The sequence below is a fragment of the Anolis sagrei genome, chromosome 1, assembly GCF_037176765.1.
Source record: "Anolis sagrei isolate rAnoSag1 chromosome 1, rAnoSag1.mat, whole genome shotgun sequence".
Classification (NCBI taxonomy): domain Eukaryota; kingdom Metazoa; phylum Chordata; class Lepidosauria; order Squamata; family Dactyloidae; genus Anolis; species Anolis sagrei.
In genome coordinates, this window is record NC_090021.1 from 67,644,676 (window position 1) to 67,659,276 (window position 14,601).

Sequence of the window (14,601 nt, forward strand, 5' to 3'; positions counted from 1 at the left end):
GAAAAGCCTGCTTTGATAATAGTCTGTTTTTTCTATATTTTTGCTCTTTGCCTTCAAGTCATTTCCAACATATAGGGACGCAAAGACATATGCTCGAGTTTTCGTGGCAAGATTTGTTCACAATGGGTTTGCTGTTGCCTTCATCTAGGCTGAGAGATTGTGACTTGCCCCAGCTCAACCAGTGGGTTTCTATGACTAAGTGGGTCTCCAATACTCAAACCACACCACACTGGCCCTCACTGGTTTTCTGTAGTTGCTCTTTATCAACCTTGCCACACAGCCGCCAGTGTTGCTTCATTGGGGGGCATGGGAAATCCAGTTCCCCCCGTCCCGCATCACCTGGCTCCAGCTGAGGGTGATCACATGAATGGAAGCATGGAGCACGCTGCTTCCACCATTATTTATTTATTTATTTATTTACTTTGCTTGTATACCGCAGTTTCTCAGCCCGTAGGCGACTCAACGCGGTTCACAACAAGAGCAAAAGTCAATCATAACAACATACAATTTAAAACCATTAAGAGCATAGTATACAAAGTAATGGCACATCAATAACAACACATTAACGTCTCATAACTAGAGTCGTGATCCAATTCATCAGCCGTAATTCCGTTCCTATATTCATCATATTCATTGCACTGCTTGTCCGAATGCCTGTTCAAACAGCCAGGTTTTTAGTTTTCTTCGAAACACCATTAGCGAAGGAGCTGTCCCTGGGAAGGGCGTTCCACAGCCGAGGGGCCACCACAGAGAAGGCCCTGTCCCTCGTCCCCGCCAGCCGTGCCTGTGATGCAGGCGGGATCGAGAGCAGGGCCTCCCCAGAAGATCTTAGAGTCCTGGTGGGTTCATAGGTAGAGATACATTCGGATAGGTAGCTTGGGCCACAACCGTTTAGGGCTTTTTAGGCCAACGCCAGCACTTTGAATTGAGCCTGGTAGCAAATCGGCAGCCAGTGGAGCTGGTGCAGCAAAGGAGTTGTATGCTCCCTGCGCTCCGCTCCTGTTAGTATCATGGCTGCCGAGCGTTGGACTAGTTGGAGCTTCTGAGCCGTCTTCAAAGGCAACCCCACGTAGAGAGCGTTGCAGTAGTCTAAACGGGATGTAACCAGACTTGGACTACCGTGGCCAAGTCTCCATTGAGTCTAAGGGTAACACAGAAAGCCTCCCATGTTGTCATCATGGTGGGACATGCCGACTCTGCCCTCCATGGTTCCATGGAACCATGCTGGCATCATCTGATGGGAGCCAGCTGGCTTGGTGGGTGACTGGGGCTAAATTGGCGCATGCCACCAAATTTAGTCCCATGTGAAAAGGTCGTATGCTGAGCACATGCATTCTGCACATTAAAAAGTTTCACACTGTAAAAGTAAGTTGCCATAACACATTATTGTTAACTATTTTTAATAAGCTTTCTTCATTAATACATAGCCATTAGTTATAGGTAGTCAGTTATGTACTACTTGGAAGTGGTTTCTGCACTTCAAACTCAATTTGCAACTAGTGAAGTGAACTGACGTTAGAGGATGGAAGTGGGAAAAGAAGGGAGAAACTGGGACATTTTTAAAAGCAACAGTGGAATGATGGAAAATTACTTGGGACAGTTGGAGGATATTATGCATTCTGCCAGGGGTAGTGATGAGGACAAAAATGAAGGTTGCTTTGTCTAGCATCTGAGTTAGGGCCAAGCAGAGAGCAGCAGCCTGACACAGAGCAGGACCAGGAGCCTCAGGAAAGTAGGAATGCTAAGTTAGGGCAGGATTAGGAGCTTCAGGAAGTAGACCAGGAGTTAAGCATCCAGCTATCCTGCAATTAAAGGCCGATGCCACCCAACTGAGGAGATCTAATAGGTTGGCTCAGAGGAGGGCCAATAGATGAGAGCACTTGGGAAAGTGGCATAAATAGCTGGAGGATAGAGCTGGTAGTTTGCTGGGAGCAATATTTGAGGAACTGTTACAGCTTGAATGGCTGTTGGTGAACTCTTGGATGAAACTTTGACTTCAGTGACTAAACTATGTTTTTGGAATACAACTTGATTTGGTGAGCTTGCTTGGCTTCAACCCTTGGAAAGAACTCTGGACTATTTGTATGCTTTGCCCTTGTTGGACTTCTTGCTGCTTATGACTATGGATTGCATTTTGACTATGAGACAGAGAGCAGCTGCATTAACAGAAATTCTGTGTCAGGTCCTTGACACATTCCACTTTACACATTCTATTATATGGACAGAATCCAAAACCATTACTATTTATTCTGGGATACAGCTGCCACTGTAAGACTGGACACAAGGATATTCACAGGGCTAAAGAAAGAGAGGTATGCAAAGCACGACTGTCTTGAGGCATTGCTCCTCCACCTTTGTGGAAAAATCAGTAACCTAAAAAAAACGTACTGCATAAACTATATATAAAATTAAAATAGCTATTTAGAAAATAGATATTTAGAAAAGGGAACTAGTGATATTTGAAGATAAATTGTGTTAAAAATAACGTTTCGCACAGAAAGTAGTCCCGTATTTATTTGTAAACATCATAAATATTGCTTTGTCAATTCTTATCAAGTAAGAAGTCTTGTAATAAAATATTCTTTTGTATCTGTATCTTGATGGCACTATTTTTTATCTCTGTAATAGGTTATTGTACAAAACTAAATGTTCCAGTTTTTCCGCGTAATAGCAAGATGTGACAGATAAGATCTCTTTAGGTTTAGGCTGTGGGGAGAAGTTTAATTTTGCAGCTATATAACATGATGGATACAATAGGGTAGAGTAAACTAGCTAAACCAATGTATTTCTCTCTGTCACAATATAGCGATAATAACACGAGCTAAGTATTGACAAGATATGATTACCAGAAATGTACCTCTATAGACCCGCTTGTCTGAAGGAATATAATTAATCAAAGATATTTCCCTGATAAGAGACACAGCAAAGGGGAGGGCAGGCATAGAATCCTGGGACATCTTAAAGGTTTACAATGGAATACACTTTTGTAAATACTTCTTTTTTTTTTTTTTTAAATGATTTTTATTAAGTTTTTCACAATCCACACAAGGAAAGAGGGGGAACAAAAAACAAGAAGATAGATCAGTAGGAAAGGGATAGGTACACACAGAAAAAAACAAAAACCCACCATATCTAACTAACATCTAATACATACAAAACATCTACTCAAACTATTCTAAAATGACTTCCACTCCAACCTCAGGATCTTTTCAAAATATTTCTTCACCTTAATTATCTATTCTTATCCCATTGTTTTTTCAGCTTTCTTCTCATAATCAAATATCAGGGACCAATCTGTCCTCCTCAAAACTCTTCCTTCATTTCTTCTCAACAAAAAAGTTAATTCGTCCATGTCTCTTATTTCTTTAATTTTCTTCCACCAGTCTTCAATACTCGGGACCTCACCATTCTTCCAATATTTGGCAAAAACCATCCTAGCCGCCGTTGTGCAGTAAGTAAATAATTTATCTTCTTTCTCATCCAATTTACAGTCATCGTCTGTAAATCCCAGAAGATAATATTCCGGTTTCTTCTTAAAGCTTTTCTTTAATATTTTTTGTAATTCCTCATGAATAATAGACCAGAACTTTGTTGTTTCTTTACATGTCCACCACATGTGGTAAAAAGTGCCTACTTGCTCACTACATTTCCAGCACTTATCTGATACATTTTGATACATATGGCTCAGTCTGCTCGGAGTTAAATACCACCTATAAAACATTTTATACCAATTTTCTTTTAAATCCATAGCATATGTATATTTCAATTTTTTATTCCATATCCTTTCCCATTCCCCAAAATGGATGGGCCTTCTTATATTTTCTGCCCATTTAATCATAGAGGTTTTCACTTGTTCTGTTTCTGTCATCCACTGAAGCAATTTATTATATAATATTGTAACCGTTTTCCTTTGTGTTTTTAGTATTCTATCCCATATATTCTCATTCCAATCAAAACCTGTTTTTTGATCTTGTTTAAAATAATCTTTAATTTGTAGGTAATTTAACCAAGTTATATTGCTAAATAAAGTCTTTAATTGTTCAAATGGTTTCATCTCTGTTGTTCCCTTCACCAATATATCCTTATATCTTGGCCATGTCCTCCATCCTAGTAGTCTTCTTTGATGCGCCTCCATTGCTGAAATCCATAATGGTGTTGTCTTATAAAAAAGAGCTTTATACCTCATCCATGTACGTAATAGGGAGGCTCGCACGAAATGATTACCAAAATTTTTCTCCTTCACCTCTCTGTTATACCATATATACGCGTGCCATCCCACTCTTAAGTCATGACCTTCTAAGTTTAGGCACTTCTCTTTGTCTAAAGTCATCCAGTCCCTGATCCAGGACAGTGCGCAGGCCTCATGATAAGTCTTCAGATCGGGAAATCCCAATCCTCCTCTTGTTTTCTTATCTATTAAGTTCACATAATTAATTCTTGGTCTTTTTCCTTTCCAAACAAATTTCATTAAGTCTTTCTTCCACTGTTTGAACAGCGTTTGACTTCTTATTATCGGTATATTCTGGAACAAAAACATAAATTTTGGTAATACATTCATTTTTATCAAGGATATTCTGCCCAGAAGAGATAGTTTCAGCCGGTCCCAGTTCTGCAAATCCTTTTGGACCTTCTTCCAAACTAATTCATAGTTATTCTTTAAAAGTTGTCCATTTCTGGCTGTGATCCAGACTCCTAGGTATCTAATTTTCTTAACACCTTCTATTCCAACCTGTTGTTGGATCTTTATTTGTTTCTCCTTATTCACATTCTTAAATAAAAGTTTAGTTTTCTTCATATTCATCTTAAAACCTGCCACCTTTCCAAAATCTTCTATTTTGTTAATCCAACTTTGTAAATTTTTCTCCGGGTTTTCAATTGTACCTATTAAATCATCTGCAAACGCTCGTATTTTGTATTCAAATTTACCGATTTTTGCTCCTTTAATCTTTTCATCTTCTCTGATTTTCTTCATCAGGATCTCCACTGCCATAACAAAAATTAATGGGGAGAGTGGACAACCTTGTCTCGTGCCTTTCGTGATTTCAAATTCTTGAGTCACTTGCCCATTCACTTTTACCTTAGCTTTTTGAAATTCATAAATAGCATTAATTGCATTATTAAATTTCTCTCCCATGTCCAACTCTTGTATCAAAATCTTGAAGAAATCCCAATTCAAATTGTCAAATGCTTTCTCAGCATCTATTGACAAAAGGGCAAATTCTTTTTGATGATTAGTCTCATAATATTCCAAAAGGTCTAAAACGTTGCGTATATTTTCTTTCATATGTCTATTTGGAAGAAAACCAGTTTGTTCTTCGCCAATCCACTTGCTTAAAAAAAGTTTTAATCTTGTGGCCATAATATTTGCAAACAATTTATAATCCATATTTAACAAGGAGATCGGCCTATAATTTTTGATATCGTTTTCCAGTGATCCTTCTTTATGTATCACAGTTATTTCTGCCTCCTTCCAGGAGTCTGGTACCTTTCGATATTTTAAAGCTTCGTTTGCTATAACTTTAAAAATGGGTATCAACTGCTGTTTAAACGTTTTATAAAATCCTGCCGTAAACCCATCCGGTCCCGGGGCTTTGTCTGCATTCATTTTACTTATAGCTTTCTCAATTTCCTCTTCTGTTATTTCTTTGTTCAATTCTTCTCTATCTTCATCTGTTATTTTATCCAGTTTCATTTGTCCAATATATTCCATAATATCCTCTTTCTTTATATCCTCCTTTGTATATAATTGTGTATAGAAAGTCCGAAACTCCTCCAAAATTTCTTTGTCAGTTTTCAGATCCTTGTCCTTGGTACTTATTTTAGCAATATGGTTGATTTGCCTCTTTTTTCTAACCTGGTTTGCCAACCATTTACCCGGTTTGTTAGCATTTTCAAAAGCCTGTTGCTTTAGAAATTTCATCTGTCTTGATTGGAATTCCAACTCCACATGATTTTTTTCCTGTTTCAATGTCACCAATTGTTTCTCTATTCGTTTAGATGGGTTTTTCTTTAACTCCATTTCTTTTACTGCTATTTCTGCCCTCAACTCGTTTATTCTTTTATTTCTCTCTCTATTCCTTCTTGCTCCTTGTTGAATAAAGTGCCCTCTCATGACTGCCTTAAAGGCATCCCAAACCACTCGTGGCTCCATTGAATCTAATCTATTTATTTGTAAGTAGTCCTGGATTAACTTCTTGAAATATTCTTTGTCATCTTCCGTTTTTATTAAGTTCTCATTTAATCTCCATTTTCTATGATAATTTTTTTGATTTACGACCATTTCCAGAGGGCAGTGATCTGATAAGTCTCGTGGCAGAATATTAATCTCTTTCACTTTAGTAGAGAGGTTCTTAGTAATCCAAACCATATCAATTCTAGACCAGGATTGATGTCTATTCGAGAAGAAGGTAAAGTCTCTTTTATCTTTATTTCTAATTCTCCATGCATCTTCAAGATCAAAGTCTTTTTGTAAATCCATGAATTTCTGAGGGAGTTTCCCTCCCTTAAACTTCTTTTTCTTCAGACTTTTATCTATCTGACAATCGACGACCCCATTAAAATCTCCTGCCAAGATCAGTTCATCAAATTCTATTTCTTTTAACTTAGTATTTAAGAATTCGGCAAATTTTCTCTTCGGTCCATTGGGAGCATATATATTACAAACCAATATTTTGGAATCTCCAATTATTATTTTCACTGCCACACATCTTCCTTCTGTATCTCTAAATGCCAGTTCTGAGTCTATTGAGTCCTTTACATATGTAACCACTCCTCTTTTCTTTTTTTCATAGGCCGAATAATATTCCTTTCCTAATTTTTTATTCGGAAGGTGTGCCACATGTTTATCACAGATGTGCGTTTCCTGTAACATTATTACATCAAAGTTCTGTTTCTTCAGGCTCCTCCATACTCTCTTCCGTTTTTGGGGGGAGTTCATACCGTTAATATTATTCGAAAAACATTTTATTTGTCTCTCCATCATTTTATTTATCCTTATCTAGTCCCAATCCTGTGTCGCCAAAAGCCAATTCCATTGTTCCAGTTGCCGATTGTTCCGAACTCTGACCTCCTTTTTCTTCCTTTTTCCGTGGTGTCATTCTCTGTGGTTTTGGTTCTTTTCCTAAAAAGCCATAATCCTTTGGTGATTTATATCTTGCCTTTTTTGCCTTTACTCCTTTCCTTGGTGTAGATAATCTTCTTTCTTCACCTTCCTCTATCTCTGCTTCCTCTTCCTCTTCTTCTTCTCCTGGTTCTTCTTCTTCTTCCTCTTCTCCTTGCTCTTCATCTCCTTCCTTCTCTTTCATAAGTTTTTCATAGAAAATCTTGGCCTTATGTTCTGTTGTCAACCAATATCTTTCTTCCTTGTATGTCACCATTATCCCTTCTTTTCTTTCCCACCTGAACCTTATCATTCTTTTCTTCAATTCTTCTGTTAAGAAAAAATATTTTCTTCTTCTTGCTAAGGTTGCCTGTGGGAATTCCTTCAGAACCGCAATTTTCTTTCCTTTGTAAAAGATTGGTTTTTTATTATTGTTATAGAGCACATCATCTCGTACCTTCTTTCTTGTAAATTTCACTATCACGTCTCTGTCTGTCTTGTTTCTTCTAGAATAAAATGATGATATCCTGTAGACTTGGTCCACTTCCTGTTCTAATTCATCTCCCTCACATTCCAAGCAATCTGCCAGAATTTTAATTATCAATAGTCTTACATCTTCTTTGTCATCTTCCATTATATTTCTAAGTCTCAATTGAAAATCCATTTGCATTTGCAGTAGTCTTTCTTGTTCTAGTTCTATTTTTTCCCTTTGTCTATCTAATCCTTTTATTTTTTGTGTCATCTCCTTTTGTGTTCCTTCTATTTTCTCTTTAGAGGCTTTCAATTCCTTTACTTCTCCATCCAGCTGTGTTATATCTTTCCTTATCTGTCCAAATTCCTCTTTTATTTCTGTTTTCATTACTTTAAATTCTTCTGTCATTTTGGTAATTATTCCTTCTTGTTTCTTATAATACTCCTCATGTTTAGTCTTCATTTCCTCCTTCAATTCTGTTTTCAACGCATCTTGTTTCTCCGATATCTTTTTAATCTCTTTTAAAAGGTTGTCCATTTTGGGATTTATATCCAATGATCCTCTTCTTGACTCTGCTTTACCTGGAGTTGTCATTTCCCAATTGCCTCTTATTTCCCAAAAATCTTTATTCTAATTTCATCTATTATCAATTATAGTATTAATTTTCAAAGCGAAAGTCCATCAATTTAATTTAACTTCGTAATCGATTGTGATGTAAACCAATTTCTTACTTCTTGCTTCTTACTTCTTAAAGGTCTTCAATTATTCAATTGTTGACAAATTATAAAGTTAATTCATTCACTCATAATATATCTACCCACTAAAGTTTGAGCTCTAATACTTTCACTAATTTTAATTAATTTTATTTATTTTATTCTAATTTCCCCCCTTTTAAAAAGGATATGACACTATATTGTCTGAAGTCAATTTCATATAATAATATAATGACTACAATGGGTTATCAATTTATCACAATTATAAAATTTCTAAAATACCAAATTTCTGATAGGAAGCACAAACTCTTTTCCTCCACTTGGGAGCACCAAAATTTTAAATTAGTCCTTTACTTATCTGTTCCTCTTTATGTATGTTCCTTCAATGATTGTTTGTCATCCAGTTCTCCTCCCTATTATAGTAACTTTCATCTGCTTCTCTTCCTGGTCCGATGTCGTCTTCTTCTCTTCCTGGTCCGTCGTCGTCTTCTTCTCTTCCTGGTCCGTCGCCGTCTTCTTCTCTTCCTTGTCCGTCGTCGTCTTCTTCTCGTCCTCGTGTCTCCTCTCTGCCACTTCTATTTGTGACTCTTATGCTTGCTCCGCCACTCCTTTGCTCCTCCAATTCTCCCTGTCTTCCAGATGCACAAATTCCTTCTCTGCCAGTCTATAACGTTTTTTCTCTATGATCCAAGATGGCGCCAGCTCTCCTTCCGCCCCGTCACTTCCTCCTTCACTCCTTTCCGACCCCTCTTGATTCCTCTCTTTTCTTAGTCCTCCAGAGTCTCCTGCCTTCCTGTTCCTGTTCCGTCACTTCCTTTACTTCATGCAGCCAGATTGTTTATAGAGAAGGCTAGGGTAGACTCAACAATAATGGCGTCAAGGTCGGTGTTGTTTATCTTTCTTTCTTCCGTCTCTGGTTCCAAAAGGAGCTTCCCCTAAAATTGCGTGGGGGGCTCTTTATCCTCCTTACTTCTTTTATAGTAAATTATAATATATATATAAAAATTGGAGATTAATTTCCACAAATCAGCTTATTTTCCCTTAATTTAATCTATTTTCGCCAAATTTCCACTTATCCAATTTAATCCAATTTGCCCAAGTTATCAAATCGCCTACTTATAATTTATATAATTTATGTTCCTTGATTGTCTTTGTTTTCTAATTCTGTATTCTTTATTCTTATTCTTATTGTTTGTTCCTTCTTCAGTCTTTCTTGTCTTTCTCTTCCCTCCGTTCCTCCCTTCCTTCAAATATTATTAATTTGGGAACACCTTCCCGTTACCTGGGGTTGGGGTCTTTCTTTTTTCCTTTCCCCAGCCGGGGTTTCTTCTATCTTCCTCTTCTTCTATTTTGAGTGGTTTTGGCGGCGGTTAGACAAGCCTCGCGGCTTGATCCTTGCGGGGTGGCTCGCTTCCCCTTCCCGCTCGGACCCTCTCGACCTCTCCTCCTTGAGGGGGGAGAGATCTTTGGGGCCTCAAGCGTCCTTGGGGTTCACGACACCTTTGCACTCAATCCGGCAAAGGGGGGAGCTTTTTTAGCTCTACCTAACCACCCAACGCTGGTCCTCGTCGGGAGCTCCCTCTCGACGAGGCTATCCCGTCGCCATGTCCACCGGAAGTCCCCACTTTTGTAAATACTTCTCATTTTATCAGGCCTACAAGGTATTAAGCAGTTCAACAGGAAAACATTTTTGTGATCTCCCTGCAATGGTTTTGTGAATTAACTGTCTATATGTTTATTAGTCTTTTTGATGTCCTCATTTTTGATGTAACAGACTAGACTGGAAACAGCAAATCATCATATTTGTTTCCATGGTTGCAATACTATATACAGTATCCTGAGCATTGGCCTATTATGGTTATACTATATATTGCCTAAGTTTCAAATATACCCTGATCTGGATCTTCCCCCTACCCTCAATTGATACATAATTGTAGGGGGAAAAATAAATTAAAAAATTTAAAAAAATGTAGGGAAAAATTTAAATTAGGACTTTTGTACTTGTATATCTTTATTAGAAGGCTCCTTTATTAGAAGGCTCCTTTATTAGAAGGCGCCTTCTAATAAAGGTGAAAGAAGAAAGCGCAAAAGCCGGGTTGCAGCTAAACATCAAAAAAACCAAGATTATGGCAACAAGAATGATTGACAACTGGAAAATAGAGGGAGAAAATGTGGAGGCCGTGACAGACTTTGTATTTCTAGGCGCAAAGATTACTGCAGATGCAGACTGTAGCCAGGAAATCAGAAGACGCTTACTTCTTGGGAGGAGAGCAATGTCCAGTCTCGATAAAATAGTAAAGAGTAGAGACATCAGACTGGCAACAAAGATCCGCCTAGTCAAAGCCATGGTATTCCCTGTAGTCACCTACGGATGTGAGAGCTGGACCTTAGGGAAGGCTGAGCGAAGGAAGATCGATGCTTTTGAACTATGGTGCTGGAGGAAAGTTCTGAGAGTGCCTTGGACTGCGAGAAGATCCAACCAGTCCATCCTCCAGGAAATAAAGCCCGGCTGCTCACTGGAGGGAAGGATACTAGAGACAAAGTTGAAGTACTTTGGCCACATCATGAGGAGACAGGAAAGCCTAGAAAAGACAATTATGCTGGGGAAAGTGGAAGGCAAAAGGAAGAGGGGCCGACCAAGGGCAAGATGGATGGATGGCATCCTTGAAGTGACTGGACTGACCTTGAAGGAGCTGGGGGTGGTGACGGCCGACAGGGAGCTCTGGCATGGGCTGGTCCATGAGGTCACGAAGAGTCGGAGACAACTGAACGAATGAGCAACAACAACAACTTGTATATCTAAACAGGTTCTTGATCTTGGCCAGACTCTTTACCATGAATGTTTTGAAGTGGAACAATTCTAAGAATCCTCATGTTTTATGCTTTTCTCTCAATCTCTCCCTCCATCCCCCTCTCTCCTCCATCTAGATACCATAGAGAGATAGATAGATTCCAATTTAAGTATTATACTTGACTACAATTTCATAAGGCGTGTCCTATTAAGGTTGGATTTACATCATGGCATCCAAGATATATATCATCAACAGGGTTCAAATGCACATATTGGTATTATGTGTTTCTAGGTAATCTTAGGAGTCAGCATGGTGTAGTGGTGTAAGTATTGTACTATAACTCTGGAGGCAAGGATGCAAATCCCCATTCAGCCAAGGAAACCAATTGGGTGGTCTTGGGCAGTCATACTCTCAGCCTCAGAGACAAGTAAAATTTACTAAGGACTTCATCACACAGGCTTTCAGACCTGTTGTAGCATGCTGAGAGCACAGTTCCTGGGTGGAACCCACCTGATCCCTTCACATGACACACAGCTAGTTCCGGCAGGCCTCCATCCAGGAGCTATGCTCTCAGCATCCTATGACAGAGCAAGGAGAACATGGGAGGTTTCCTGTGTTCTCATTGCCAGTAATGGGAACAGCATGAGGGGAAGTCAGGGCAGCAATGATTTCCTCCGTGTGATGGGGAAGGCGGCAATGCAGGTTGCAGAGCAATGGATCCTCCTGCTGCCCAGTGGATTTTCTGCTATATCCAGCAAATCTCCTGCTGTTGTCCATGTCAACTAAATGTCATGAGGTCTTATGAAATACCAAGAAAACCCCTTAGCGTAGTTCTATGTTGGAAACTGCTTAAAGGCAAACAACAAATTATATATATTGATATCGTTAAAGATAGCCTGAAATGTTATTAATTTTCATGAAAGCTTAATAAACTTGAAGTATGCATTATGACTTGCCTTGTAGCAAAACAGTTTGTCCAATTTGTGAGTGTATCAGAGGACTGTTGTTCAGCATTTTCCATTGTTTTAGAAACTAGATAAAATGAATGGAAGATGTGTCTGAATGGCTTTCATCATATTTCTTTTCACCAAGGGGAGAGAAAATCAAATCTCTTAGATTGTATGCACTGTGTTGGGTCCAGTGATTCTGATATTCTAAATGTTTTGCCTTGAGCATCCAGGCCACATAGGAATGATCAGAAAACATCATTCATGTGTTTAACCAGTGTCCAGACAGTTACATTTAGAATGATGGATGGTTTGCTACTTGCTCAGACCTCTGCAGGTTCATGTGAAATTAACAGCGGAGGATCAGAAATCACAGACTGGGCTACAGCAATTTGTTTATCATTCCCACTTCAGTGCATCCTGATGGGAAATGTCTCTGACTTCAAGAAATATAAAGACTATATCCACTTACTTGATTTGATTTATAAAGAACATATCATAGTTCCCCAATCAAAGCTCCGTTCTATGCCTGACAAGATTCAAAATCCACAAGAGGCCAAAAATCACTCAGCCATAATATACAGATACCTCCAAAATGGAAAGGAAATGGTGTTATGAAATATCTAATACTTCCAGCATGGCACATCTAAAATGATATCAAAATTGAGGATTGGATCCCTGAGAAAAATCATCCTATTATGCAAGATGGGATGACAGAAGAAGTGGCAAATGCAACAGCCCAAATCTGACAAGTGTACAGGGATAATCAACCTTGTGGAATAAATAATATGAAACTATTTAATGTGCTGCACATGGAAGCATCAATTGGCAGAGGCTATTTGTGAGAATAGTAATGATCTCATCACACAGTTCCAAATAAGCATCCTAGGATGCTTAGAGCTAGCTTCGGGGACAAAGCCCCATTGCAGCCATCAAACGACGACGTCTGTAGCTCTACTCTCAACTTCCCCCAACCAAAGTAAAACCGTCACTAGATGCTTTCCCTGGCAACACGGGGGGCATCCCATGTTGCACTGGCTCCAGTACAGCCAGCATGGGGCCTTTCCTAGAGAGTGACGCTTTCCCCATATGATGGAAAAAGCATTGTGAGAGGGAGCAGCGACCAAGGTGACAGATTCACCCCATGGCTCCCTGTTTCTTCCCCAGAAGCCAGACGAAGCAGGTTGCTTTGTCTAGCCTTTCCTTCCTTAGGCGATCCCTCATTGTCTGAGTAGTATAATCCTCCAGGGTGGGTCCATAGGTGACTATGGAGCCCTATTCTTGATCTGCATCGTCTCCTGCAGTGAGGGCATTGGTTTCCAAGTGGAAGGCGGTCCCGGTCGGGATTGGCTTGACACGCCTTCCTCTTGGCATGTTTCTCTCTTTCGCCCTCCATTCGTGCCTCTTCAAATTCTGCAGCACTGCTGGTCACAGCTGACCTCCAGCTGGAACGCTCATAGGCCAGGGCTTCCAAGTTCTCAGTGTCTATGCATTTATGATAAAGTCATAGGTGGCATATGGGATAGTAGATCAAACTGCTGCCATGTACATTAATGATGTCATGTGTGATTACCTGTAAATGTAATCTGTAGGGTTCACATCACATCACCATCATAGGACATGTACAATGTATCATGGCAATTCTTTTCTATCCCTATATATGTCAAGGTAGGTACCAAAATATGAACCACTACATCCAATATCCAAGTTTGTTGATAGGAATGTCCTTTACTCAATACATTTTTCATGAGTCTTTATGGGCATATAACCACACTTTTGATCATTTCAAGTACTGGTGAGTGGCAAATCAGGATAAAAACAATACAGTATTTGCAAAACTTCTGTCTTTTAGAAGAAAGCTGCTACAAGATTTTTCATCTCTCTAGAAAACTTTGGTCAACAATGGTAACAAAAAACCTACTTTTAGTGCCCAAAACATTGTATATTACAACAACAAAAGATTTCTCTCCCTTTTATAAAAAAAAAAAATACTTGAAATGTGTCATAAAAATGAAAAGTATGCAGAGGCATATAATTCTACCAGAAGAAAGAACATTGAACAGTTTATTTTAAAATGAAATAGCAAAGTGAACAAATATTATATTGGTTGAGTGGCCTATAGTCATGAAAAGAATGACTGACTTCTGTGATTGAAATGACTGCGTGTCAGCATAGAAAACAGGGGTAGCACAAACATTCCTCTGTGCCTGACTCTGTTTGAATGCAAAGGCTTGGAAGACCCAAGTGCAAACAGAAAGCAAGTTTACCTGAACCTGGCCTCCCTTTTTTGAGTACTCAAGTTGCTAAGGAGAAAGCCAATTACCAACCCACCCACTTCTGCTGCTTTGCTGCCTTGCTGAAAATTGTCTTCACTATTCTAGAACTATAGCAAATGCCATCTCTCATGTTGCCATCTTTTCTCTTTAATAGCACCAGCCCAAAGACAGCCATTTTCCCTCTCTCCCTCCCTGCTATTGGAAAAAAATACCACACCTAGCAACCACCACATCTTGTTGTACTCTTATACTCAGAGCAAAACCATTCTGAGGAATCATTCTCACAAAATTATTTGCAATAA

General features: G+C 39.0%; 1 protein-coding gene across 2 annotated transcripts in view; it reads left to right on the top strand.

Annotated features, from left to right (window-relative positions):
• PRKN (parkin RBR E3 ubiquitin protein ligase) overlaps nt 1–14,601 on the top strand; it is an 878,318-nt gene that overhangs the window by 816,843 nt on the left and 46,874 nt on the right. The window lies entirely within an intron of this gene.